At 48.0% G+C, this 27402-nt stretch overlaps 1 long non-coding RNA gene across 1 annotated transcript in view; it reads left to right on the forward strand.

Moving 5' to 3' along the window:
• Positions 1 to 18228: 18228 nt before the first annotated feature.
• The window catches only part of LOC136624845 (uncharacterized), a 33852-nt gene continuing 24678 nt past the window's right edge, over positions 18229 to 27402 (forward strand). Inside the window, exons 1-2 of the long non-coding RNA XR_010792456.1 lie at positions 18229 to 18332; positions 20021 to 20080. This is a non-coding gene — a long non-coding RNA (uncharacterized lncRNA). The remainder of the gene's footprint in view (positions 18333 to 20020; positions 20081 to 27402) is intronic.

Below are 27402 nucleotides of genomic sequence, written 5' to 3' on the forward strand. Positions count from 1 at the left end.
CCTGTCTCGCACCCTTTCTTTGCAGACAGCCGGAGGGGAGGAGAGAGGTAGAGAGCCTGCGAGGGGGAGGGAAGGGGGAGACAGCTCAGATGGTAGGGTATATCGGCCGGCCATGAAAATTGGAGTCGATATATGTTCATCTGAATAAGCCCTTACAATGACACTTGATGTGATAGACTATAAGAAAAAATATAAGCGCTCACCACCTCGTTCTATCCAACCCCGCTTCAGTAGCCGGCTTAATCTTCTTATTTAGTCATTGCTGGTTCAGTTGCTTATATGCATTCGAACTGTGGAAATGCTCGTAGACCTCTTTTTTGGTGCTCTGCAACCTGTTTAAAGTGCACCAAATCAAGTTCCAAAAAAGAAATATTGAGGCACTCACCAATACTTCAAAAGGGTCTCTTTATTGTAATTCCATAAAATCACAAGGGCCATGTTGGGGCTAAGTATCGCAACAACAAACAAGCCGATAGTCAGATTGTGTAAGGCCGCCTGTACACGAATGGGAGGATACCGGCTGCGAGATTTTGCAGCGGAATTCAACCCTGTGCCCTGGCGGTGACCCCCGCGTACCTGTCCAAAGTGTATGTGTGCAGGCAGCTTCTGTACTGCAGATGTGCCAGCTGTCGCGCCAGCGCAAATGTGCAGTACAGATTGTGCCATGCCGTTGCTAGGCGAGGACACGGATCCCGCCACTCTTCTGCAGTGCTCATTGCAGAAGGGCTGCAGGATGGATGGCTTCCATTGACTTCAATGGAAGAAGTCCGTGAAAGGCCCACACTAAATTAGAACATGCTGCAATTTTCCCCCCGTGAGCAGAAGATTGCAGTTGATTTCCGCTACTGGGCAGGGAACAGCAATTTTTCAATAGCATGTCTATGGGCAGTATTTGCTGTAGGATCCAGAAACGAACGCCCGCTCTGGATCCCGCAGTGCAAATACACCTGTGTGCATTCGGTTTTACTCAGGCTGCCTATAAGATTAAAGTGTTGGGTGGCATTTTTAGAATGTTCTAGGTATCTAAATAATGAATATGATTTTGAGACAAAGGTGTGAAATGGTGTGAATTTAGCCATGTATCTACCGTATATATCACATAAATTAAACTAGTTTAGTTCAGTAATTGAACCAGATCTAAACTTTAAATTGCATAAAAATGTGCATACAATGCTTTATTTTCACTAACTAGTTCTGTAAATATAACACTCAGCCATAGCATCTTCACAGTGCTCGGTTGTTAAGGTCACAACTATGAGTCCCAGAGCAGTCCCAGAAACAGGCTCAAACACAGTACAAGGACAGGTTTTGACAAGTGAGAACAACATTCAATTACAGGCCTTCTCCAATGAACAGCTGTATAGCTACCAAAAATTGCGCTATACAGAAAAGCAGCTCGGCTGACTGTTTTAAAAGCAATGCCATACATTTTCAAAGGACAAATTCTACCAGGTAAAACAGGACAGCCAAGAAGGGGCCTTTAACGTCTCCTCCAAGGAAAAGCAGTAGAGCTACCTGATGCATTTTGAGGTCCCTGTGTACCATTGGAATGACAATTGTCAAATTGGCCATATAGCAGGGATAAAGGAGGGTGGCTACCCAGTAATAATCTGATGTTTAGATGTGGGCTATGTGACGGCCCTTCTGCAAGAAATGCAGCATTAAAGCACTCATATGCCTCAAAATGCCTAAGAATCAGACCAAAGAATGTCCTACAGGTGGTCTCATCATACACATGATCCTGCTCGAACTCTCTGCAGCATTTGACACTGTTGACCACGAACTCCTCCTCAGTATGCTTCGCTCCATCGGCCTAAAGGACACCGCTCTCTTCTGGTTCTCTTCCTACCTATCTGACCGCTCTTTCAGCATCTCCTTTGCTGGCTCTACCTCTTCTCCTCTTCCCCTTGCTGTTGGGGTCCCCCAGGGCTCAGTCCTTGGCCCCCTCCTTTTCTCTATCTACACAGCCCCTATTGGACAAACCATCAGGAGATTTGGCCTCCAATACCACCTCTAGGCTCACAACACCCAGCTATACACCTCTTCCCATGACATCTCTGCACCTTTCCTCCAAAACATCACCAACTGTCAGCTGTCTCAAACACTATGTCCTCTCTCTATCTACAACTAAACCTCTCTAAAACTGACTTATTGGTATTTCTACCCTCCACTAACCGACCTCATCCTGACATCTCCATCTCAATGTGTGGTGCCACCATAGCTCCCAAACAGCACGCCCGCTGTGTTGGGGTCATATTTGACTCTGATCTATCATTTACCCCCTATATCCCATCTCTTGCCCGAACATGTCAGCTGCACCTCAAGAACATCGCAAGAATCCTCTCTTTTCTCACTGTAGACACGCTAAAAATGCTTATTGTTGCCCTCATCTACTCACGGCTCGATTATTGCAACTCGTTGCTGATCGGCCTCCCCTGCACCAGACTCTACCCTCTCCAATCCATTCTGAATGCAGCCGCCAGGCTCATCTTTCTGTCCAGCCGCAACTCGGATGCCTCTGCCCTGTGCCGGTCACTGCACTGGCTGCCCGTTAAAAACAGAATTCAATTTAAACTCACTACCTTCATCCACAAATCCCTCCACAGTGCAGCGCCCCCCTATATTGCCTCCCTCATCTCAATCCATCACCCAGCGTGGGCTCTCCGCTCTGCTAATGAAACCAGACTGAGTGCCCCTTTAATTCGAACTTCTCATTCCCGCCTCCAAGACTTCTCAAGAGCAGCACCGGTCTTCTGGAATGCACTACCAAAGGCTACCCGAGCAATCCAGGACTCGCAGAACTTCAGGTGTGCTGTAAAAATGCACCTCTTCAGAGAGGCATACCGCATACTGTAAACAAACTCCTCTGTACGCTGCCTGATAACATTGCTCCCTGACCTATTAACTGCAATCCCTGCTAGCCATCATCAACTGCTCCTGCAGTCATAACGATTCTGCCATCACACGGCTAAATGTCTGACCATTGTCTGTGTATAGCATCCCTAGATAGCAGCAAAACGGCTAGTGAAGATGCTGAGGACTGGGGGGGGAGGAGACAAGAGGAGGAAGCGACTGGGGGAAGGGGAGGGGTTACGTGGATGAGGGGAAGAAGAAGGAAGACGAGGATCAGTCTGGACCGTGGGGAAGAAGAGTGAAGACGGACCCAGAAGAGCTGAAGAATGGAAGAACTGATGAGGAAGATTAAGGACGTGGTGGCCACCCAGGGCACTAGCTGGCTCGTGAAGATGGCCGAAGACCTATTCGGAACGACAGCAGTGGAAGCCGGGGCAGGGGGAAGCCAACCGGAATTGCCCAGCAGTGTGGAGCCCCGCGGAAGACCGATCCGGAGAAGAAACCCCCCCGCGAGACTGAGCCCCAGCCCGGTGGCGAAGAGAGGCGGACGTACCGGCAGCCCCAGGACCAAACGTGCAAGCAGGAGCAGCGCCGCGTGGTCGCAGCGCGGGAGGGAAGAAGCAGAGCCGGCAGGACGTGCGCGTGGAAGTGTACCGGAGGCAACCGGGAGTGCAGCACCAACCTGTGGAGGTCCGGTGGGGTCCAGGTCGGGTAAGTCCAGCGCGAGGGGAGGTATCCCCGTGGCTGTCTCCAGAACGAGGAGCGAGGTCCCGGCAGACGCGCGGAGGGATACTCAAGAAGAAAGTAGATCCGGCCGTGGATCTACGGCGGCCGTTAGGAGGGGGATGCCGGAAAGTGCATCTCCCTCATCGTGCGCAGACAGCAGCGGGGGGGGGGGGGGGGGGAAAGCGGGTGGGGAGGGAGGGAAACGAGCAGTTTTCAGCCGGGCGGGGAGCGAAGGGTCCTGCGCCAGCAGCGTTCAGGGGATGAAAGGGGGGAGTTTGGCAGGGGGGGGGGGGGGCGGTAGCCAGGGCCGAAGAGGCGGCGAATTTTCACGCCACAGCGCGAGGGGTGCCCTGGGCACCCCGGGGGAGCTAGAGCTAAGCGCAGGGACTACAGGGCTGCAGCTAGTAGTCAGCAGTAGTGCAGAGAGGGACTCCCCTGAGAATTGCGAAGCACATGGCACGCCCATCATACCAGCCTTAGGGACCTAGGGCAGAACAGGCGCAGGCGGCTAGCGGTTGCGGAGGGTAGACAGACAGTTAGCGCGCGGGAGGAGCGTAGCAGCTCGTCTTCCCCAGCAGCACAAGTGGAGAATAGGAGGAGCAGGTTCCCACGAGCGTTCGCACCGAGCGGTCAGTCAGAAGCGGTGACACGGAGGGATAGGCAGAGCAGCCGAGATTTGGACACGCGGGTCGCAAGGCACCTTTTTTCACGTTCATCGGCTTCTTCTGCAGATTTCAGACAAGGAGAGAGTAGTAGCAGACCTAATACCAGGATTTCAGCCTGTGGGGCTACAAGGCCAAGGAGCCCGAGGCGCCGGGGTGTCACCCACGATAATCGCACGGCACGACACGCGGCACGAGGAGATTACCAGCAATCGTCACTGCCAGCCCCCAATTTTCCCTTGGCTATGCCGGAGGTCAACGAGGCGGGTGAGTCGGTGCAATTTAATAAAGTTTGGGATAATGTGCCCGGCGCGAGCCGGAAGGATGATTTTATGGTGGCTCTTAGAGCCTTGGTGGAAAATTACGATATGGATAAAGGGCTACTAGTGTCCTATAATCAACTGGGGAGGTCGGGCTCGCCCGAGGTTGGTGGTCCACTACAAGGACAAAGGTGCCTGCCTTCGGGGGCAGGAGTGAGTGAGGGTCTGAAATTAGCAGACTCGCTTTTTTGTGGCGTAGCCCCGTTGGATGCGGGACTGGAGGACGAGGTGGTGTCTAAAATAGCAAGCGGATGCTATGTGGACATATGGTCGCTGTTATCCGTCGAACACGTGTCAGTCGACAAGGAACGTTTCACGGAGCGTGGGAGTGATAAGAAACCTAAGGTGGCTAAAACCTTTGGGAACTAGCTACAGGCCTTTTTGATTTTGGCATACGTAGTGTGCAAACAGCATTCGCAGAAGGGGCCTGAGCTGCTCGTGTACATCAACACGATCCACAGTGCATATAAGTTGCACGGGGGATCGGCTTGGTGGCGCTACGACGAGGATTTTCATCGTAGGATCTCGGGTTCAAAGCATATCAGCTGGGCGTCAAAGGCGACGGATGTGTGGATCCAGCTGATCCTGGTGCAGAAACCGGTGAAACCTATTTTTCAAGGAACGGCCACAGGCGCCAGCGGACAGCAGGCTCCTGTGGCCCCAAAGCCATCCGGTTCATGCTGGGCCTTCAACGAAGGCCACTGCCGTTTTTATGCATCGTGCAAATTTCGGCACGAATGTTCAATCTGCGGAGGTTCGCACGCAGCGCTGCGTTGTTTCCGACGCCAACGAGCGACAGGAGTTCCTGGCACAGGAGCGAACGCCAGTTAGCGTCCGGTACCTGGAGCCGTGGCTCGACCGGTACCCCCGGAGACTGGAAGCAAACCTGCTTAGAGCGGGCTTTGCCGAAGGTTTCTTCATTTCACATTCCCCGGTTTCCTCTGCGTCGTTTTGCCACAATCTAAAATCCGCTCGCGATAATAAAGAGTTAGTGATGGAAAAGTTGCTGAAGGAGGTAGAATTGGGACGAAAGGCGGGCCCATTTCAGGAGCCGCCTTTCGGGAACTTGCGGGTTTCCCCTTTGGGATTAGTTCCAAAGAAGGAAACTGGCAAGTTCAGACTTATTCATCACTTATCCTACCCGTCGGGCGAATCAGTCAACGACGGTATATCAAAAGAACAAACGGCGGTGTCGTATGCGTCTTTCGATTGCGCTATCGAGCTGGTTAGACAGGCTGGTAGAGGTGCATGGCTTGCGAAGGCCGATATCGAATCGGCTTTCCGGCTGTTGCCAATGCATCCGCAGTGTTTCCACCTGCTGGGGTGCAGCATCGAGGGCCAGTATTTTGTGGACATGTGCCTACCAATGGGCTGCTCTATCTCTTGTTATTATTTCGAGGTTTTCAGCTCATTTTTGGAGTGGATGTTAAGAGTTGAGACGGGCATCCCATCGGTGTTGCACTATTTAGATGATTTTTTGTTTGTTGGTTGGGCAAATTCGGCGGTATGTGGCTTTTTGCTTTTGTCATTTCGAGCACTAATGCAAAAAGCCGGGGTACCACTGTCGGATGAGAAAACGGTGGGCCCGGCGTCGCGGCTAGTCTTCTTAGGAATAGAAATCGACACAGCGGAAATGGCTTTCCACTTGCTGGAGGACAAGGTAGCGCGGTTGCGACAAATGGTTGAGTTGATCGGCAGTTCACGAAAGGTCACACTGCATCAACTGCAAGTTTTGTTAGGTTTACTTAATTTTGCGTGCAGAGTTATCCCCATGGGGCGAGCGTTTTCCCGTCGGTTGTCGCTAGCGACGAAAGGGGCAAGGGAACCTCATCATTTTGTCAGAGTGACAAAAGGGATGAGGTCGGATCTGCACACATGAGGAGATCGGTTTGGTGTCAGATGCAGCTGGCTCATATGGATTTGTAGTGATTTTTGGTAACCGGTGGTGTTGTGCCGCATGTCCGGCAGCATGGATAAAAAAACAGTGGATAAAGAATACGGCATTATTGGAGATTTTCCCGTTAATGGTGGCGATGGAAATTTGGGGTCCCGAGTTGGCCAATAGAGTATTTGTTTTTGGTCGGACAATCAAACGGTGGTACAGGCCGTCAACAAACAATCGTCGTCGTCGACGTTGGTGCTGGCAGCATTACGCCACCTGATTTTACGATGTTTACAGCACAACGTTAAATTTAAGGCAAGATATGTCCCTGGATATTTAAATGCTACGGCTGACGCTCTTTCTCGTTTTCAGATGTCGAAATTCAGGGAGCTGCACCCGACGGCGGATGTGGAGGGGGTAGGTTGCCCTGCTTTCTTGTGGGAAATGATAGAAGAGAGCTATTAGCTCTCGTCGAAGCGTCAGTAACAAGTGCCACATGGAGACGATTTAACAACGTATGGAGCGAATGGTTGGCGGCGGCGGCGGCGGGAGGAATTTTTCCAGAGGAAGAGCGAGCCAGGGCTGTAACATTAGATATCTTGTCAGCGATGCGAGCAAAAGGGGCGTCAGCGGATGCGGCGAGAAAACGGTTATCGGCTATAGCCTTTTTGTTACGTTTACACGGGTTACGAGACGTGGCAAAAGAATTGGTTTTCGGGCAAATCATCAAGGGTTGGAAGAAGGACAAGGTAACCAGGGACGGCAGGCGACCGATTACATTTGAATTATTAAGTGCTATACTCGACGTGCTAGAAACAGTCTGCTCGGAGGGCTCCGAAACGGAGCTGTTCCGCGTGGCTTTTTCACTTGCCTTTTTTGCTGCATTGCGAATAGGGGAGTTAGTGTCGGCGTGTAAAGCAAGACCCGGCGGCCTTCTTTTCGCAGATGTGGTAGCTGACGGAGACTGTATCAAGATATGTATTAGACGATCAAAAACAGATATATACGGGACAGGAGAGTGGATCAGGATAGGCAAATTGGGGACGAAGTGGTGCCCGGTACTGATGATAAAAGAATTGAAGGTCCGGCATTGCGGTACGGGCCCGTTTTTGAGACACGCGTCGGGCCCCCCACTAACAAAATTCCAGTTCACGGCAGTCATGTGCGCTAGCCTGAGTAAATTGGGCCTCAACCCAGTGGAATTCGGGTCACACTCATTTAGAATTGGGGCCGCGACGTCTGCGTTTACGTGCTGTATGGGAATTGAGGAAGTTAAAAAGGTGGGCCGTTGGAGGTCGGATGCATACCGTTCATACGTGCGACCGCACCTAAGAGTTTTATAAGGAATTGTAAATACGTTGCGAGTTGTGTTTCGGTGTTTTCTTTCTTATTTTATTACAGCATCGGATTGGACAGTATGGGTGGTAGGCCACTCTTATGTGTACTGGGCGGAAAAGAGAGCCAAGAGTAGGCCTATCGGTGCGAACTTAGGCCTAAATGTTCAAGTGAGGTGGCATGGAATCAGAGGATTACAATGGCCCAGGCTGCTTCAGGAGGTCTTGAGAATCAGCAGCTGGACAAAAGATAGAGTGATTCTAGTGATCCATGCAGGAGGAAATGATCTTGGCAAAATTAAAGTAGCCGAGCTTATTGCGTTGATGAAGGAGGACACATATCGCTTCAAGCAGTTTTTTAAGAAGGTGGTGTTAGTGTGGTCGGATATTGTGGCCAGAAGAATTTGGAGGGAGGCAAGAGACAACGAAGCGATCGAGCGAGTTCGGAGGAGCGTTAACTTTAGATTGTCGAAGCACGTGCAAGCGTTAGGTGGAGTAGCTATACGTCACTGGGAATTGGAACGAAGAGAGCGCGGGATGATGCGAGGTGATGGGGTGCATCTCAGTGACATAGGGCTAGACACATTCTTGTCCGGATTGTAGGATGGGGTAGAGTCGGCGCTTTTGCTGGCATGTGGGGGGGCGGAGTGCAGCATAGGAATATGCTGCATCCTTCGTGGCGGAAATTTAGGACTTCCATGCCAGCAAAGGAACGGAAGGGCTTTTCAGGCCGTTAGGGGCCTTCTTACGCCTCAGTTATACAGTTATCGTTCAGTTAAAATTGGACATTTAGTATTTGGCATGGAAGGAGAGAAGAAAAGGATTATTTGGTTAAAATTTATACGGTTAAATAAAGGCTGTGGCCTACCCACAACAAGCCAGCATATAGTTGTATTGGTCCTTTTGTAAGGGGAGCGGGTTTAATGGGTAAGTCCCCCCAGTCTAGATAGCAGCAAAACGGCTAGTGAAGATGCTGAGGACTGGGGGGGGGGGAGACAAGAGGAGGAAGCGACCAGGGGAAGGGGAGGGGTTAAGTGGATGAGGGGAAGAAGAAGGAAGAGGAAGATCAGTCTGGACCGTGGAGAAGAAGAGTGAAGACGCCCGCCCACCCGCCCTCTGAGCTGAGGGGGGGGGGGGGGGTGAAGGGAATACAAGGGGGTTGAAAGCGGTTTCGGAAGTCGTCACAGCCGGTAGGCGGAAATTTAGGACTTCCATGCCAGCAACGGAACGGAAGGGCTTTTCAGGCCGTTAGGGGCCTTCTTACGCCTCAGTTATACAGTTATCGTTCGGTTAAAATTGGACATTTAGTATTTGGCATGGAAGGAGAGAAGAAAAGGATTATTTGGTTAAAATTTATACGGTTAAATAAAAGCTGTGGCCTACCCACAACAAGCCAGCATATAGTTGTATTGGTCCTTTTGTAAGGGGAGCGGGTTTAATGGGTAAGTCCCCCCAGTCTCACTCTCCACCCCGCCATACAGTGCACATCTCCAGCCCCTTTACCTTCTGTATCACCCCATTACTTGTAGTATGTAAGCTCGTTGCAGCAGGACCCTCACCCCTATTGTTTCCATCAACTGACTACTATGTAACCGTGGTTCTGTAATTTTTGTATTTTTTGGCTTTCTGTATTCCCCTTGTCTATGTAAGCGCTGCGGAATATGTTGGTGCTATACAAATAAAGAATATTATTATTATTTATACTTCACCTATAGGTGGAGAAGATGCCCCGCTTTCTTGCCCAAAGGCACCCTCTTTGCAGTGTTGAGTAATGTAGGACTGGCCAGACAGGTGGGAGACCGATATCCCTTCCTCCTCCTATGACAACAATATGTCATTATTCCTGAGGCCCTGTGGTGTGTGTTGCATCAGGCAGACAACAGGGATGGTCCAACAGATTAGTGCAGCACCACAACTGACCATTTTGGCTACTTCCTCAAAGCAGGATACAATGGAACTCATGTCTTTGATCTGCAGCCACTCCACGGGCGTCAATTGACCGACCTCCATACGCCTACTAACTGCATATACCTTCTGGTACTCCGTGATCGCTCACTGCTGCTGGCTTATCTTTGCAACTTAAAGGGGTTGTCTCGCGGCAGCAAGTGGGGTTATACACTTCTGTATGGCCATATTAATGCACTTTGTAATATACATCGTGCATTAATTATGAGCCATACAGAAGTTATTCACTTACCTGCTCCGTTGCTAGCGTCCCCGTCTCCATGGCTCCGTCTAAATTCGCTGGCAGCTTGCTTTTTTAGACGTGCTTGCCCAGTCTGGTCTTCTCCTTTCAGCACGAGCCGCTTCAGTGTGCTCGCCACTACAGCTCTTCTGCGCATGCGCAGACGAGCTGTCACTGCTCGGGAGCGCGCTGGAGCGGCCATTCTGTACCATCCTCTGTTAGAGGAGGTGCAGAGCCGCCCAGCCGAGAAGCCCAGCCCAGCAGCCCAGCCGAGAAGCCGCCCAGCCGTCCAGGTAAGTGATGGGCCGGGGGGGGGGCTGTCGCTGGGCCGGGGGAACTGTCGCTAGGCCGGGGGGGGCTGTCGCTAGGCCGGGGGGGAACTGTCGCTAGGCCGGGGGGGGCTGTCGCTAGGCCGGGGGGGGGGCTGTCGCTAGGCCGGGGGAACTGTCGCTAGGCCGGGGGGGGGCTGTCGCTAGGCCGGGGGAACTGTCGCTGGGCCGGGGGGGGCTGTCGCTAGGCCGCGGGAACTGTCGCTAGGCCGGGGGGGCTGTCGCTAGGCCGGGGGGAACTGTCGCTAGGCCGGGGGGGGCTGTCGCTAGGCCGGGGGAACTGTCGCTGGGCCGGGGGGGACTGTCGCTAGGCCGGGGGAACTGTCGCTAGGCCGGGGGGGGGCTGTCGCTAGGCCGGGGGGGGCTGTCGCTAGGCCGGGGGAACTGTCGCTGGGCCGGGGGGGGGCTGTCACTAGGCCGGGGGGGGGCTGTCGCTAGGCCGGGGGAACTCTCGCTAGGCCGGAGGGGGCTGTCGCTAGGCCGGGGGAACTGTCGCTGGGCCGGGGGGGGGGCTGTCGCTGGGCCGGGGGGGCTGCGCCGGTTACCTGCTGCATGGCGGTGGGTGACTGTGTGCCGTGGTCGGCCGCGTTGAATCCAGGGGTCCGGTCGGCGGCTGCGGGGTGTCTGGTTGTCAGGGAGACACAGCTGGTAGCGTCTCAGGAGCGCGCACATCGGGCTACAGCAAGCAAAGGGAAAAGAGCTGGCGGCCATCTTGGGAAAATTTTTATAAGTTGCTGAAACGCTGGAACTGTAAGTACAAACCAGCTAGAAAAGTCATTTACAGGGGTAATTAGTAATGTATGCTTAATTAGGGGGACTGGGCAAAAAAAAAAATTCACTGCTTCCTCGAGACATCTCCTTTAAGCAATGTGGCTGTTCATATATGTTATGTTGAGGTTGTTAATATTCTTGCCGGGTCTTAAATGTTTACCGCAGATCTTGCAGATGACCATTCTTCTGTCATCACCTTCGGTTTCAAAGATTGTCTAGACTGCACAAGTCCTGTGAGCAGACCTAGCTGTGGGCCTGATGTTGCTCCTGTGATAAGTAGTAGCTGATGGTGCAGTCCGGCCGTTTTGTTTTTCTGCACCCTATTTTGCCAGGGTGCTGCTCTGCAGCGTTCGCCTCTTCGTCCTCCCTTTGTGAACTGTCATGATGGCTCTTACAGCCTTTCCATGTTAGATCAAGTACCTCATCCTTTCCACCTCCTTTTCCCCCTTTGTTGTTCCTTGCCTCCTGATTAGACTCCATATTACAGTGAGCTGGCACCTCCATTTCCACATCCCCTTAAATAGACATTGCCTAAATGTTTGGGCATCAGTGCATTCATTGTTGTGGTCTATTCGCTCTAGTTATTTGAGCTGCCACGTTCACATCCATGGCTTCTGATTAGCTGAGCTCCTTAGCAGGCATTTTGGGGAATTTGATTTTCCCACAATTTTTGCCAAAATAGGATCAAATTTACTCGATCCAATTGGGCAAAAATCAGAATCATGTTTCTGCCCGGCCAATTAAGATGAGCAAAACTATTAATTACAACTATTACCGTATCTAGTCCAAACAGCCTTATAATATCCACAGATGTTTTGACGTCATATCAGTTCAGGACTCCAGGTTTATTTAGTGCACTGAGGATTATCTGTTGTCACCCACTGACAGTGAGCAAAGACCTTAAAAATGGTAAGAAGTTGTAACTAGGGATGAGCGAGTATACTCGCTAAAGCACTACTCGTCCGAGTAATGTGCCTTAGCCGAGTATCTCCCCGCTCGTCCCTAAAGATTCGGGGGCCGCCGCAGGGCGGGGAGCTGCGGGGGAGAGCAGGGAGGAACGGAGGGGAGATCTCTCCCTCTCTCCCGCCCGCTCTCCCCTGCTCCCCGCCGCAACTCACCTGTCAGCTGCGGCGGCCCCCGAATCTTTAGGGACGAGCAGGGAGATACTCGGCTAAGGCACATTACTCGAGCGAGTAGTGCCTTAGCGAGTATACTCACTCATCCCGAGTTTTAACGCAAGGTACGTCAGTAAAATGGAAAAACTTTTTATTACACAATGAATGAACTATTAGCATTAAACCAGAAACACCTTTTAATAGAAGTTTGTTAGTAGAAATGAAAGGTATTAGCACTATTAGGTCAATGCTAAAGCTGGTAGTGCTAACAATCTCTGTTCTTCTGCCCCGAACACTGTATGCAAATGAGCTCTAGGACCGCCTGATGGGCATTCTTCTCAGCTCAGACTGGTCCGTGGCTTCTGCTCTTGGATCTCCTTCTTCCATTTTGACGGGAAGGGTATTCCCTTTTATAGACAGACCCACAGGTCCACATCAGTAATGTAGTTCATGCACACTCTTGTGATCTCACACTGGTTTTGGACTAATTGCCATTTAGTTCCCCCACTGATCATATCTGGAACTGAACTTTCAAAGCACCAAATTTAGTGAGCATGGCTGAATAAGACTCCAGAAAACTGCTCTAACTTAGGACTTAAACAGACTGAGGCCTCGGTTACACAGGCGTTTTTTCCAGCGATTTGCGGATCGCATAACGGATGCGCATCCGCAAATCGCGCAACGGGGGCCAACGATTCGCTGAAAAAGCTGCACTGAGCAGCGTTTTCAGTGAAACCGCCCCACACTGCCCACTATCCTCTGCCACAGCTGTGGCACAGCTGTGGCAGAGGAGAACGATGTTCGCCTATTGAATTCAATGGAACCGGCATTACAGCCGGCTCCATTGAAAGCAATGGGCTGCCGGCGAGCACGGGATGAATTTTCGGGAAGGGCTGTCATTCAATAGCTGTGAGCTGCCTCTGATTGGTCCCTGCGCTTAGCCAATCAGAGGCAGCACTCACTTACCCATTTATGAATTCATGAGGGAAAAGGTAGTATACTTTATTTTTTTTTTTTTTACACATTTTAGGATGGTTTTCAGGGAAGGGCTTATATTTTTAAGCCCTTCCCGAAAATTCATCCCGCGCTCGCCGGCAGCCCATTGCTTTCAATGGAGCCGGCTGTATTGCCGGCTCCATTGAATTCAATGGGTGAACATCGTTCTTCTCTGCCACAGCTGATACAGCTGTGGCAGAGGAGAACGATCTTTATAGTATATGTTCTCAATGGGGTCGGCGCTGAGCGCATATATAGAATACAAGGAATCGCAGAACGCAGATAGGCGCGTTCTGCGAATTGTTGTGTCCTATAATTTATCGCACATCCGCATAAAAAGCGGACATGTGACCGAACCCATTGCGAAGCATTGGGTCTATATATGCGCGGATCACATGTGCATGCGCAAATCGCACGAAAAAACGCCCGTTTAACCGAGGCCTAATGTGGTTGCATGCGTTTTTGCATGCGTGAAACTCACAGCCGCAAATGTGATGAATCAAACCTATTGCTTTCAATGGATTCATACTCGTGAGTGTGTAGAAGTCTATAGTAGATGGATGAAGGGGAAGGCTACCTTCACACAAGTGTTTTATTGTGGCAATTTTGCCGTGATATAAAATGCTGTGCAAAAATGCATCCGTTCAGATGGGTTATTTTCCGGTGTGTATCAGCCTGACTATTGCACTCTCTAAACCTTGTTAATGCTCAAATACGCTCCGTTGCAGCGAGCATATTTGCACATCAGTCGAAGCCCTTAGGTTCGGCTCATACCAACAGGGGGTACGACAGAGATTTTTACATTAATTTGCATAATGCACATCAAGAATACACAGTAAATGCGTTCCAACTACGCATTTGCATAGTCAGCATTATTTACTATAAAGCTATGCCAATTTCCCCTTATATATTAGCATAGTGCATCGTCTCTCTAATTTATCAAGCAGGTGTAGAATTTCTCATACTTCACCAGTTTAATTTTTTACATTACTTTTTCATCCCCCTTACAAGTTTATACATTGCTTCACATCCTCTTGACCAGTCATGAGCATCATTACCACCATATTCTTCACTAGAAGCATTGCTTGCCTCAAAAAATAACATTGTGTACATCTGTATAAAATTGGAGGCACAGTGGATCTGTACCCCACAAGTCTATAATGTGGCCATAAAGGGGTTGTCCAGTTTAGAAAGTTCTTCTTTTTGGTATCCTCCTCTCTTGGCTAGAATGCTGAATGGTTGCAAAGAGCATCCCTTAATATGTAGGATCCGTCCTGTCCTGCATTACACAGACTAACATAAGCAACATGGAGCCAGTTTACCCATACTGGACCTCAGACAAGGGGGAAGAATATCCTGTATTAGTGCTTGTGCCTGTCATGGGTCAGTGAGTCTTGAAAAATCCCCGGAAACAGGTTGGAAAGTCCAACTCATGGCTCAGTGAGTAAGGATATAGTCTGTCCGAACCACATTGGATGTTCTGCTGACTTTTAAATAGATTAATAATCTGCAAGGACTGGACTATTTCAATCTGTCTCCTGCAGCTCAGTGATGTGAATGGGCACTGCGTAATGCTTAGTTTCCACCATGGTATTGCTGCAGGAATATTGCACACTTGGGCTTCATGTCCACGGGCGGGTCGGATTCCTTGTGGAATCCGACCCACCCTGCCTGTGGCCAGTGAGCCCTGTTCACCTGTATTTTCCCGGCAGCAGCATCAGCGCGGACCTTTCTACTTCCAGGTTGGCTGTACTGTACATGGTCCTCACAGCTCACCATTGGACATGCGAAATACAGTTTTTCTTTTGAGTCTCCTGTTTCCCCGCGGGATCCACAGCACGTCCACAGTGTCAGCTACAGGTATGCTGCGGATTGGACGGCTTTCATTGACTTCAATGGAAGCCGTTCATGCAGGAACCGCACAAAAATGGAGCATGTTGCTATTTGTTTTCTGGACCAAAAGGTCTGCAAAACAGATCTGCATGATTTAATTAATTTGCGAAACGCCCATGTGCCACGCGTGGTTTCCGCAAATCAAAAACATCCATGGACATTGGGCCTTAGGCTAGTTTCATATGGGCGAGGGTGATATCGGGCTGTGAATCCGGCCCCCATATTGCCCTCACCATCCCTGCGAAATCCCTATGCGAGGATGCAAGGCGTTTTCACTTCAGGGATCCTCTGGTTCAGCTGCTACAACTGCGGCAGAGGATTGCAGAGTTCTCCCATTGCTTTCAATGGGGCTGTGATGCGAGATCACGCGGGCCAGATTGTTTCCCTGTAGTATCATGCAGGAAAACGTTCATGTGTATGACCCTATTCAAAAGAATATGGTTCATATGTGTGCGAGATTTGTGCGTATAGCAATGCACAAATCTCGCACAATTTTCTTGGCCGTGGAAAGCCAGCCTTAGGGCTTAAACACACAGGCACTTGTGCAAATGCACTCGCCACTATGGAGCGTAGTTACGAATAAACCAGTGAATTTTTTTAGACTATTCAAACTCTACACTACTGTGCATGTAGCACTATGTGCAAAGAAAGATAGGGCAAGTCCTATCTTTTCTCGTGCATAGTAATATTGCACAAGAATCACGCTCGTGAAAACCAAATCATTGAAATCAATGGCTTCGTTTCGGCAAATTTTGCGACTGTGATTATCTCATCCGCAGTAAGCTCCGCAACCACAGTCATGTGTTTAAGCCCTTAGGCTTTAAAGAACTATCTCCATACTCTACCTTTGGGGCTGTATGGCAAGCAAACTCAATGCACCTTAGCAGGGTAGTTCTCCATCACTCCCGTTGGGCCAACAAGGCCCTTGGACTCATTTGTAACTATTACTAACCATCTTCGTTGTAATACTGCATACTATATTTTTGAAGGCCCATGGCATTACGTTATCATCGCAGCCTCAATGCACTGTAGGTGCCAGAGTATATCGAATGACTGCACAGAATGTGGTACATCACTTCCATCTAACATAAATCTTTAAATAGTGCATAGCACCATCACCAAGTGCCTTGTTGGTCGAGAAGGGTAGCATCTCTCTTTAGGGAGAGCACTCAGGAGGTGAGTGAGGAGGCTTATAAAGCCATGCAAGCTCCTCTGGGGAATATATGCAAATAAAGAAGATGGAACAATACCTCTGCAGCGCCATCTATTGGAAGGCAGCATTTGTGGCTTTTGGTCAATTCCCAATCATTGTTATAAAGACTTGTATAATGGTTCTGATATTTATTTGCAGGAATGCTGCTATCCAATAGGTGGCGCTGAAGAGGTATTGTTCCATCTTCCTTATATGGAAGTGCCTTGCTGTCCCGTCACAACATATTTTACACATAACATAACAAAGTATAATTTACATTTATTGATCTAACCCACCGATGCGTACATCAGCTCTCCACCTCCTCCTTGGCAGCAACAAGGTAAACATTTCCCCGAGCCGTCAACTCATGCCCGACACCTTCTACTTAAATTCAGCACCCCCTTTAGACCAAACTTCATTATCTACATAGCTCTCTACCGTGTGCCTTACTGTGCCGTTACTCATAAACATCCCACATAATGCATCATACACAGTAACAATACCACTAACTTTGCAAGGCCTTGATAGAAACTTAAACTATGTCACCATTACCTCACTATGCTACTGTTCTCATAGTCCTGGTGTGTCCTCATTCCCCATCTTGGCCATGGATATCACATAAGAGCATCCCGGACAAACCTTTCCATCTTCAACATCACCACTGCAATGTCAGGCACTGCAGGGAGGGAGACTCCTTCTCTTCCCACGTTCTGCAGGGTCCTTTGCACCAATGATCTTTCCGGCCCCCCGTTTATTATTGCCCTCACGAATCTATATTTCTGCCCCCTGGTCATCGGGGCCCTTTCATGTCCAGTCACTCAGCACCCTGGCTACTCCCTAGCATGGTAGAGTGACCTGCTGTGCTGCCCCTCTCAGACAGCTACCAGTCTACATTACATGACCTCTTTGCAACACTCTCCCACAGCTCTCTTGAATCCACCTCAGGCTGCTGCTGCACTCCTTCTGATCCTGTGTGTTCCAGGACCTGTCTGGGGGTCCGGCCAAAGGCCCTTTTCACTCCACAGCCACAAAATCCCAGTAAATAATCATAGTAACATAGTTTGTAAGGCTGAATGAAGACAATGTCCATCTAGTTCAGCCTATTTATCCTCCTGTGTTGTTGATCCAGAGGAAGGCAAAAAAAAACAAGAGCAGAGGCCAATTAGCCCTTTTGGGGAAAAAATTCCTTCCCGGTTCCCTAAAGGCAATCAGACTGTTCCCTGGATCAACCCCTAATAGTTCCTACCTGCCTGTATACCCGGAATAACAATTACGCTAAGATTTATATCCTGTAATATCCTTCCGCTCCAGAAAGACATTAAGTCCCTTTTTAAACTCCTCTATGGATTTTGCCATCACCACATCCTCAGGCAGAGAGTTCCACAGTCTAACTGCTCTTACAGTAAAGAACCCCTTTCTGTGTTGGTGATGAAACCTGCTTTCCTCTAAACGTAGCGGATGTCCTCTTGTTACCATCGCAGTCCTGGGTATAAACAGATCATGGGAGAGATCCTTGTATTGTCCCCTCATGTATTTATACATAGTTATTTGATCACCCCTTAGCCGTCAAAATCCCAGTAAATAATCATGTGACCTCTGTCTCTGAAGGTCTTTGAACATAGAGAAGTCTAATCATGTACAGGTAGGCACATCAAAAGGGATTACAGTACTTAACCCCTTATGTTCCCCCCTTACAACTGCAAGCAGAGATCTTGAAAATGTAAACTAGAAAGTTGTATAACATTTCATTATACAATGAATAACATTTGCCTGCTGATACCTGAGTACCTCTTTAACAATTTAGAAATAGACTTGTAGTGTTAGGATAGATCTCTTAGAGAGAAAATCCCTTCAGTGTATGACAGCTCCCTTATCTGACTGTATATCTAGGTGTGGCTGCATGCTGGATATTTTTTTGATGTACTTCCTCAAGAAGCATTGGCATTCACTAGGGATTCTACCCAAGACACGATGAGGAAGTAAAAATGGTGCAGGTATAAATACCTCTCAAATCTGGTTTCAGAGCACTAAAGGTTCAAACACAGACAGTACCCCATGCCTGATCTGCATGCATGTAAGTATTATTTATTACAAGTATATCATGATTAGTAAATATGATTTATATGTAACTGTGCTCATGTGTGTTCTATTAACAAGCCAACATTATCCCCTTAAGGACGTGGCCTACTTTGGTCCAAAAGATGCAATGATTTTTTTTGATTTTCATCTCCATTTTTCAAAAGCCATAACTCTTGTTTTTTCCGTCAATATGGCCGTATGAGGGTTTATTTTTTGCATGGTGAACTGTAGTTTTTATTGGTACCACTTTTGGGTACATATAATGCATTGTATAACTTGTATTATTTTTTTTAGAACAAAGAGAGAAAACATCAGTTCTGCTGTTGTTCTTTTTTTTCTTTTTTTACAGCGTTAAATGACATGATGCATTTTTTCTGCAGGTCGGTATAATTATGACGATACCAAAATTATTAATTTATTTTTTTATGTTTTTCCACTTTTGCACAATAAAAACCCTTTTTTGGAAAGTATTATTTTTTCTACATTGTTGCAGTCAAAGTTGCATACCTCTTGCATTTTTCTGTGGACGGAGCTCTGTGAGGGCTTGTTCTTTGCATGACGAGCTGTAGTTGTAATTGCTACCATTTTGGGGTACACACGTTTTTTTTAAAATCCCTTTTATTGCGTTTTTTTGGAGGATAAAATGAAGAAAAATGCATTTTGATTGTTTTTTAGGGTTTTTTTCTACAGTTTTTGATGTGCAGGATAAATAATGTGTTCAATGTATTGTACAGGTCGTTATGGATACGATAATACCAAATATGTGGGACTTTAAAAAAAAAAATATATTGATACAAATAGAGAAAAGTGGACAAAAATTGTTTATTTTCTTTTTACATTTTTTTATGTCCCTATAGGGGACTTGAACTGTAAAAGCTATGCATTGCAGGACTTCTGAACTACAATGACTTATTGCTTAATATAGGTAATGGCACGCTGGGACACCGGAATCTGGCATCCTGTTGCCATGGCAATGCATCACAGAGGGACGATGATGTGGTGCGTGCTCCCTCTGTTAACCATTTACATGCAGTGATCTACATAGGAGGTTAGCAGCGGGGATCGATGTTATTAGCTATCCCTGCTGGTGCAGTGGGAGGCCGCCTATCACTTACAGCAGGTTCCAGCTGCTGGGTGTTGGGGGCTCAGCTTCTGATCCTACACCATCCACAGGACATAAACTTACGTCCTGTAGTGTTAAGGGGTAAAGAACCCGACATCTTAGCTCAGTTACACTTAATAGTGGAAAATTGTATTGAACTGGAAATCTATTTTATGTCACAAATGCGCGTGATTTATCAGAAACTAATAAGTGTTTTAGGAAAATACTTGTTTTTTAGGAGCGGTTTTCTTAAAAAACCTAATTGGAGGGTAAGGCTAACATTTTTTTACTCACATAGCCTGACGACAAGCAGTAGATTGCAGAAGGGCTGCACTTCAAGCTTGATTTACAGAGGTAAAACCAATAAAAATGTAATGAAAGAATATTACAAAACTAATGATACTAACATTTACATACACGTCAATGGGGAAAAGCAATCAATGAGCCTTATGTAAATATCATTGGATTAGTACTTTATATCAATTCCATGTTCAGGTGTAGCAGAACAGTACAGAATGATACATTAGGGCATTTTGTAGTTGACTAGAATATACTAGTCATTTCTTCTTATTTTTATGCAGACTGAAAAATGAATGACACAGATTCAGAAATTTGTCCAGATTGTCATAAAAGAGGTATCGGTGAGTACATTTCCAGTACACTGTTAAGTTTATAACAAATACTAAATAAGAAAGGTAACGAAAGCAGAATAAGACAAGAAAAAAGGCCTCTGGACATGCCCAAAATCAGTGGTCCCAACTGTGGCTCTCCTGTTGCAAAACTGAAACTGCTAGCAAGTCCTGAAAGTTACAAATTCTGTAGATTTTCACCCGCTGTCCTAGATTATATGGGAGTGAATTTATTAAAGTTCAACTTTTCCTTAAAGGGGTTTCTTCAGAATAGGCCATTAAAGGGGTTATCCCAGGATAGACTTTTAGCACCTATCCACAGGTGAGACCCCCACTGATCAGACTATATCATATATTCTATGGATTAGTGATAAAGTTTGTCTTGGGATAATCCCGTTGTTATCAGTTTGTTGGGGATCCAACTGCTGATGAAGTGCCACATACCCTTCATCGTTTACCAAACGTAGTTTTGTACTTTTTGTAATGGCTGCACATGATTTTTCAGCTCACTGCAACTGCATCCCAGTTAAGTGAATAGGACTGAGCTGCAGTACCGAGTACAGCCACTATGCAAAGTACAGCACTGTGCTTGATAAACAAGCAGAAAACCTAGACGAAGACTTCAACGCGTCGGAACTCGAGAATATTATCAAAGACCTAAAAGTGGGCAAGAGCCCGGGATCCGATGGTTTCACAGCCAGGTTTTACAAGGTCTTTCGAGAGAAGATTTCTCCTCTGATTATCAGAGCCCTCAGCGCGGTGGAACGAGAGTGTCCCTTCCCAGCACAAACCTTAATGGCCCACATTACAGTCATTCCCAAACCAAGTAAAGACGCCTCGGTCTGCGGCAGCTACAGGCCAATCTCCCTCCTTAACATCGATATAAAACTCTTTGCAAAATTGATCGCCTCACGCCTCCAAAATATTATCCTGCACTTGATCCACGGGGAACAGGTAGGGTTTATCCCAGGCAGAGAGGCTAGGGACAATACGGTAAAATCACTATCGCTGATAGCCAGAGCAAAAGCCACCAACAGGCCCCTATGTCTCCTGGCGGTCAACGCAGAGAAGGCATTCGACCGGGTCAGTTGGCACTTCCTCTCGGCCACGCTAGACAAAATAGGAGTGAGAGAGAAAACGAAAGACCGGATTATGGCCTTATGCCGAAACCCCACAGCTAAGATCAGGGTCAACGGCTCCCTGTCAGATGCCTTCAAAATATCAAATGGGACAAGGCAGGGGTGCCCCCTATCCCCGTTCCTATACGTTCTAAGAATGGAATCACTAGCAAACGCGATACGCCAGAATGACGCAATTAGAGGTACCTGGACTGGAGACATTGAACACAAGATGGCACTTTTTGCCGATGACCTCCTACTATACTTCTCCAACCCGCGAGTCGGGATCCCAGTAGTACTACAGGAGTTCAAACGTTTTGGAAGTATAAGTAACTACAAAGTAAACACACAAAAATCGGAAGTCCTGAACGTGACGTTGCCGCAGACCGAGGCATCACAATTGGAGGCCCAGTTTCCCTTCCGATGGAAACACCCCTCAATAAAATACCTGGGAATTCAGCTCCCGACTGACACCACACAGGCATTCAAACTAAACTTTCTCCCCTACTTGGCAGAATTGGAAAGAGACTTCAATAAATGGAAAACGCTGTTTCTGTCCTGGAGCGGAAGAGTTAATGTAGTTAAAATGGACTCCCTGCCAAACTTCTTTACCTGTGCCAGATGGTCCCAGTGAAACTACCAGGTTACTTCTTAAAACGTCTCCGAACCCTCATCACAGCGTTCATATGGAGGGGAAGGAAGCCACGCATGCGTCTCCCACTTCTCACCAGACAAAAAGAGAAAGGTGGCCTGGGATTGCCCAACTTTACCCTCTACTATAAAGCCTGTATAGCAAACTGTGTAATAGACCTCACCAGAGAGGAAAACCACAAACTATGGGTCACCGCAGAACACATACAGGTGCCTGGAACATTACAGGGGGCGGCGTGGATCCCATCCAGACACATAGACTCAATTCCTAATATATCCCCATTCATAAGCCAACTACTCAGGACCTGGTCAGAATTCGCTCCAAAAAATGGTCTGGTCTCAATCCGGGCCCCCTAACCCCCCTGTTAACCAATCCACAATTCAAAGCATCACTAATAGAGATGAGCGAGCACCAAAACGCTCGGGTGCTCGTTGCTCGAGTCGAGCTTTCCGCGATGCTCAAGAGTTTGTTTCGAGTAACGAACCCCATTGAAGTCAATGGGCGACTCGAGCATTTTTGTATATGACTGACACATAGACTCAATTCCTAACATATCCCCATTCATAAGCCAACTACTCAGGACCTGGTCAGAATTCGCTCCAAAAAATGGTCTGGTATCAATCTCGGGCCCCCTAACCCCCCTGTTAACCAATCCACAATTCAAAGCATCACTAATAGAGATGAGCGAGCACCAAAATGCTCGGGTGCTCGTTGCTTGAGTCAAGCTTTCCGCGATGCTCGAGAGTTCGTTTCGAGTAACGAACCCCATTGAAGTCAATGGGCGACTCGAGCATTTTTGTATATGACTGATGCTCGCTAAGGTTTTCATTGGTGCAAATCTTCAAAACCTACGAAAGTGATGGAAACGACACAGATACGGATAGGGCAGGCGAGGGGCAACATGGAGGGCTGCATCTCAGGTTCCCAGGTCTCACTATTAAGCCACAATAGCGGCAAGAGTGGGCCCCCCCCCAACAATTTTTACTTCGGACAAACCCTCATTAGCAAGGCACACCTTAGCTAAGCACCACACTACCTCCGACCAAGCAAATTAACAATCACTGCCTGCGGGACACACCGCTGCCTCTTCTCCTGGGTTACATGCTGCCCAACCGCCCCGCACGACCCTGCGCCCGCAGCGCATACAAAAGTGTCCCTGCGCAGCCTTCAGCTGCCCTCATGCCACACACTGGCGTCATAGCCACACCACCCTCATGTCTATTTCCACGTGCGTCTGCGATGAGGAGGAACCAGAGGCACACACTGCAAAGGGTTTGCAGGGCCAGGCAGCGACCCTCTTTGAAAGTGGGGGGGGGCGATTGCCCACAATGCTGTTGAGAATTGATAATAGATTGACGTTCCATCTTCATTCCAATCCTTTGCCACCTCTGTCAGGAGCTGCAAACGTGGGCATAAAGGGGAGTCCGCTGCCAGCCCAACACTTCTACACATCTCCACAATGCAGCAATACTCGGTGTGGGAAGTATGTGAGCGGGCCCTGGGTCAGCCTCGGTCCCAGCAAACACCTCCTCCCACTATGTAACGACCATCGGGAATGGAGATGGCGACTTAACGATTCACTCCTAGACTCTGCGGAGGACAAGGCCTCCCTCTCCAAACTCCTAGAAGAATTCTTTAACCTAAACATGAACAAAGTCCAAACAGCACCTCTGGTCTGGGAGGCGCATAAGGCCTTCATAAGAGGCATTTTGATCGCGCTCGGCTCTAGGAAGAAAAAAATACAACAAAAAGATATAGATGAGCGCTTGAAACAGATTGTCAAACTAGAATATGTCACCAAGCTTTCCACCTCCAAAGAAAATCTTTCTAAGCTGACCGCCCTTAGAAAAGAACTAAAACTCTGCCTTGAGTCGAGATTTAATAAGAAATGCCTCCACCTTAAACACGTGGTCTTTGTTCAGGGGAACCGCGGCAGTAAATACATGTCTGCATTGATTAAGAAAGCCGACTCTAAAAACCATATAAACTCAATTTAATTCCAGTTGGGTTCGCGAGTCTCGTCCACCCTGGACATAGCTATCGAATTCCAGAAATATTACTCTCAGCTGTACAACCTGCGCCCACGTGCACCCCAAGAAGATATTAGTAATATTAGTAATACTAGAAAGCAAATCAACCACTTCCTAAAAAACCTACAAATACCCGGGCTAGACGAGAAGGAGGCAAACTCACTACTGGTTCCGGTAACGGAATCGGAGGTAGAGAAAGCATTAGACTCTTCTCCCCCCAGAAATAGCCCCGGCCCAGATGGCCTTCCACTCATTTATTATAAAACCTTCCGCTCCCCTTTAGTATCCCGCCTAACCGAGGTCTTCTATTCTCTCCTCCAGGGCGGCAAACTTCCAAAACAGAAGCACACATCACCCTCATCCATAAGGATAATAAAGATCCGGAGATGTGTGGCAGCTATAGGCCCATCTCTTTAATTAATCTAGACATTTGGGCCAAACTTCTCGCGAAACGAATAGAATCTTTCATCCCAAACTTAATAAACAGAGAGCAGGCAGGCTTTGTAAGAGGCAGAGAGGGAAGAGACAATTGTGCACGCATCCTCCACGCAATGTACCATGCCCAATTGAAAGGACTACCCCTGGCCTTAGTAAGCACAGATGCTGAAAAGGCTTTCGACAGGGTTGATTGGCTATACATGAACTCTGTTCTCTTCTACTTCAACTTTCCTCCTGTCTTTGTCACAGCTATCTTTTCATTATATTCCGAACCCTACGCCAGACTGAAAATCAATAATACCCTATCGCCGCCATTCGATATAAAGAATGGCACGCGCCAGGGCTGTCCTCTCTCCTCCACCCTCTTTATTCTAGCCTTGGAACCCCTGCTCCAGTGTATTAGGTTGGACCAGGAGATACGAGGCCTCTCAGTAGGGAGTCATGAACTGCCGACAGCAGCATTTGCGGATGATATCATATTCCTTATTACCAATCCAGAGAAGGGCCTTCCCAAGCTCACCCGCAGCTTGGAACAGTTTGGGACCGTGTCTAATTTTAAAATTAATTTTAACAAATCGACGGTGTTAAATGTCTCTATCCCTACTATACGCTGTAAAAATTTGATGACGGGTTCTCTATTCTCCTGGTCCAATTCTGCAATTGACTTCCTTGGCATAAAACTCACAAAGAAAACTGGGGATTTGTATCTCTTCAATTTTCCTCCGCTTATTACTAAAATAAAGACCCTCTTACAGAGCTACGACCGCCCATATATCTCGTGGTTCGGAAGGAAAAACATACTAAAATCCTATATCTTCCCAATAATCCTGTACCAGATCCGAACCTTTCCGATCTATCTTCCCCGCATTTTATTCCATACCCTTCGCTCATTATTCACTAATTTCATATGGAGATTGAAAAGACCAAGGTTAGCGTATAGCCTTATAATACGGAGAAGAGAAGAAGGGGGGGGGGGGTTGGCCTGCCTTGCATCCACGATTTCTACTTAGCATCTCACCTCAGCTACTGGCTGGAGTTGACCACTCCTACAAGAGACCCACTACTGCAGCACTTAGTCGGTGAGATCTACAGAGCTTCCCTGGTGGAAGATCTGTGATTCCCTAGGGAAAATCTCTACAGAAATAAGAAATTCAACCCCCTCCTGCGGGGGCCATGCGAGACTTAGGATCTATGAAGGGAGACTTTGGCTCCAACGCCCTCCCCAATCGTTCCCCTGTGCTTGCTGCCTAGCCTTATATGGACCCCTTCAGACCCATGCCTCAGTAAGATTTGGGCTAAATTCAAGAACAGACCCATTAGGGAGTTACAGGCTATGGCCCACCTGTGCCCGAGTGAAACTGTACATTCCCTTCTGCCCGACCAGCCTATGTCATTTTTACATTTAGCGCATGTAAGAGGAATAATTGGGGACTTTCTTAAGACACATCCTTCCACAAGACCTCTCACTGCTTTTGAGAAAACAGTGGATGAGAACAGACCTAACCACAGGAAAATAGCTTTCCTTCGGAAGCACTTTATTTCACCATCTCTAACTTCGAAGCCCGCATTCCTCTCCTCTTGGGAGAAGGAACTACATATCACTTTATCTCCCTCTGACATCCAATTAATCTTGAAGTTGGCATATGGCCTGTCCCAATGCATTCTCTCACAGGAGGCCCATTACAAACTACTTGTTAGATGGTACAGGACACCCCAGTGGCTCTTTGACCACAAACTAACTACATGCGATAAATGCTGGAGATGTGGGACGGGCACAGGCTCTTACTTACACATTTGGTGGAAATGCCAGATCTTGATGCCCTTCTGGCACGAAGTGGAGAGAAATCTTAGGAAGCTAGCACGTAATTTTACACTGACCCCGGAGATTATCTTTCTATGGAGACCATCTGGGTGCTTTCACCCTTTAAAGCAGAAACTATTGGCACAGGCAATTGACGCAGCAAAGGCACTTATCCCCTCTTTATGGATGCAAAAACTACCTCCCTCAATATCTCAATGGAGAGATAGAATGGATTTGTCCTGCAACTTGGAGGAACTCTCTAGCTGGTCCAAAGGTAACCATGACAAAGTCCTGGAACTATGGGGCCCTTGCTGTAGATTGCGCCTTGAGCTGTAGTCCTATCATTGTCTTGTCCGGGAGAGACAGATGAGGCGGTTACGCCCAGTCTGTGCTTGGAGGTGGGACGAGGCGGAGACCGAGCACCCCAGCCGGGCATTACTCACACACTGATCAGAAGCGCTAACTTATAGGATTTTGCTTACTGTATGAATCCATTAGCTATCCCCCTCCCTCCCCCCTCTTTTCTCCCCCCAACCTGTACGTCTTGTCTGTGAGTCACCCCAACCATGTTTAATAAGTTCACTGTTAAGCTTATTAGCAGGACTACTTGGCTTCGACCTGACATAGAACTAGTAGTCCCTTTTCATCTGACCAAGTTGTTTGTATTCCTTTCATGTATTACATGTCTGTCATATATTGGAAATTATCAATAAAAACGGATGCAAAAAACAAAATATCTTGTGTGGCCCAAGGTGCTGCGAGTGACATAGCAATGGGGACTCCATGTGTCCACACACTACTCATTCTGTTTGGGTGTCGGATACCTCACCGACAACGCAAGGGGTAAACCATCTGCATTCTGCACCCTACACAAGTCTGTCAGTGTTTTGGGGACAGACAGGTACAACTCCGCTATGGCAAGTCTGTGTGCACCCGCAGCATAGGTGGCTAGCAGGAACCCACAGACGGTACATAAAGAAATCCCATTGCAGTGCCCCGGATAGCTGAGGTTACGTGAGAGGAAATACATGTTGGCTGCGGCCCACAGTCCATGCCCTAGACATTCTGTTTTTTTTTTTTAAAGTGCCAGGCAGGTACAACTCCGCTATGGCAAGTCTGTGTGCACCCACAGCATGGGTGGCTAGCAGGAACACACAGATGGTACATAAAGAAATCCCATTGCAGTGCCCCGGATAGCTGAGGTTACATGAGAGGAAATTCATGTTAGCCTAGTCAGTCTGTTTTTTTTGGGGGGGGGCAGATAGGTAGAACACTGCAATGGGAAGACGTAGTGC

Source organism: Eleutherodactylus coqui, chromosome 4 (assembly GCF_035609145.1).
Source record: "Eleutherodactylus coqui strain aEleCoq1 chromosome 4, aEleCoq1.hap1, whole genome shotgun sequence".
NCBI classification, from domain to species: Eukaryota; Metazoa; Chordata; class Amphibia; order Anura; family Eleutherodactylidae; genus Eleutherodactylus; species Eleutherodactylus coqui.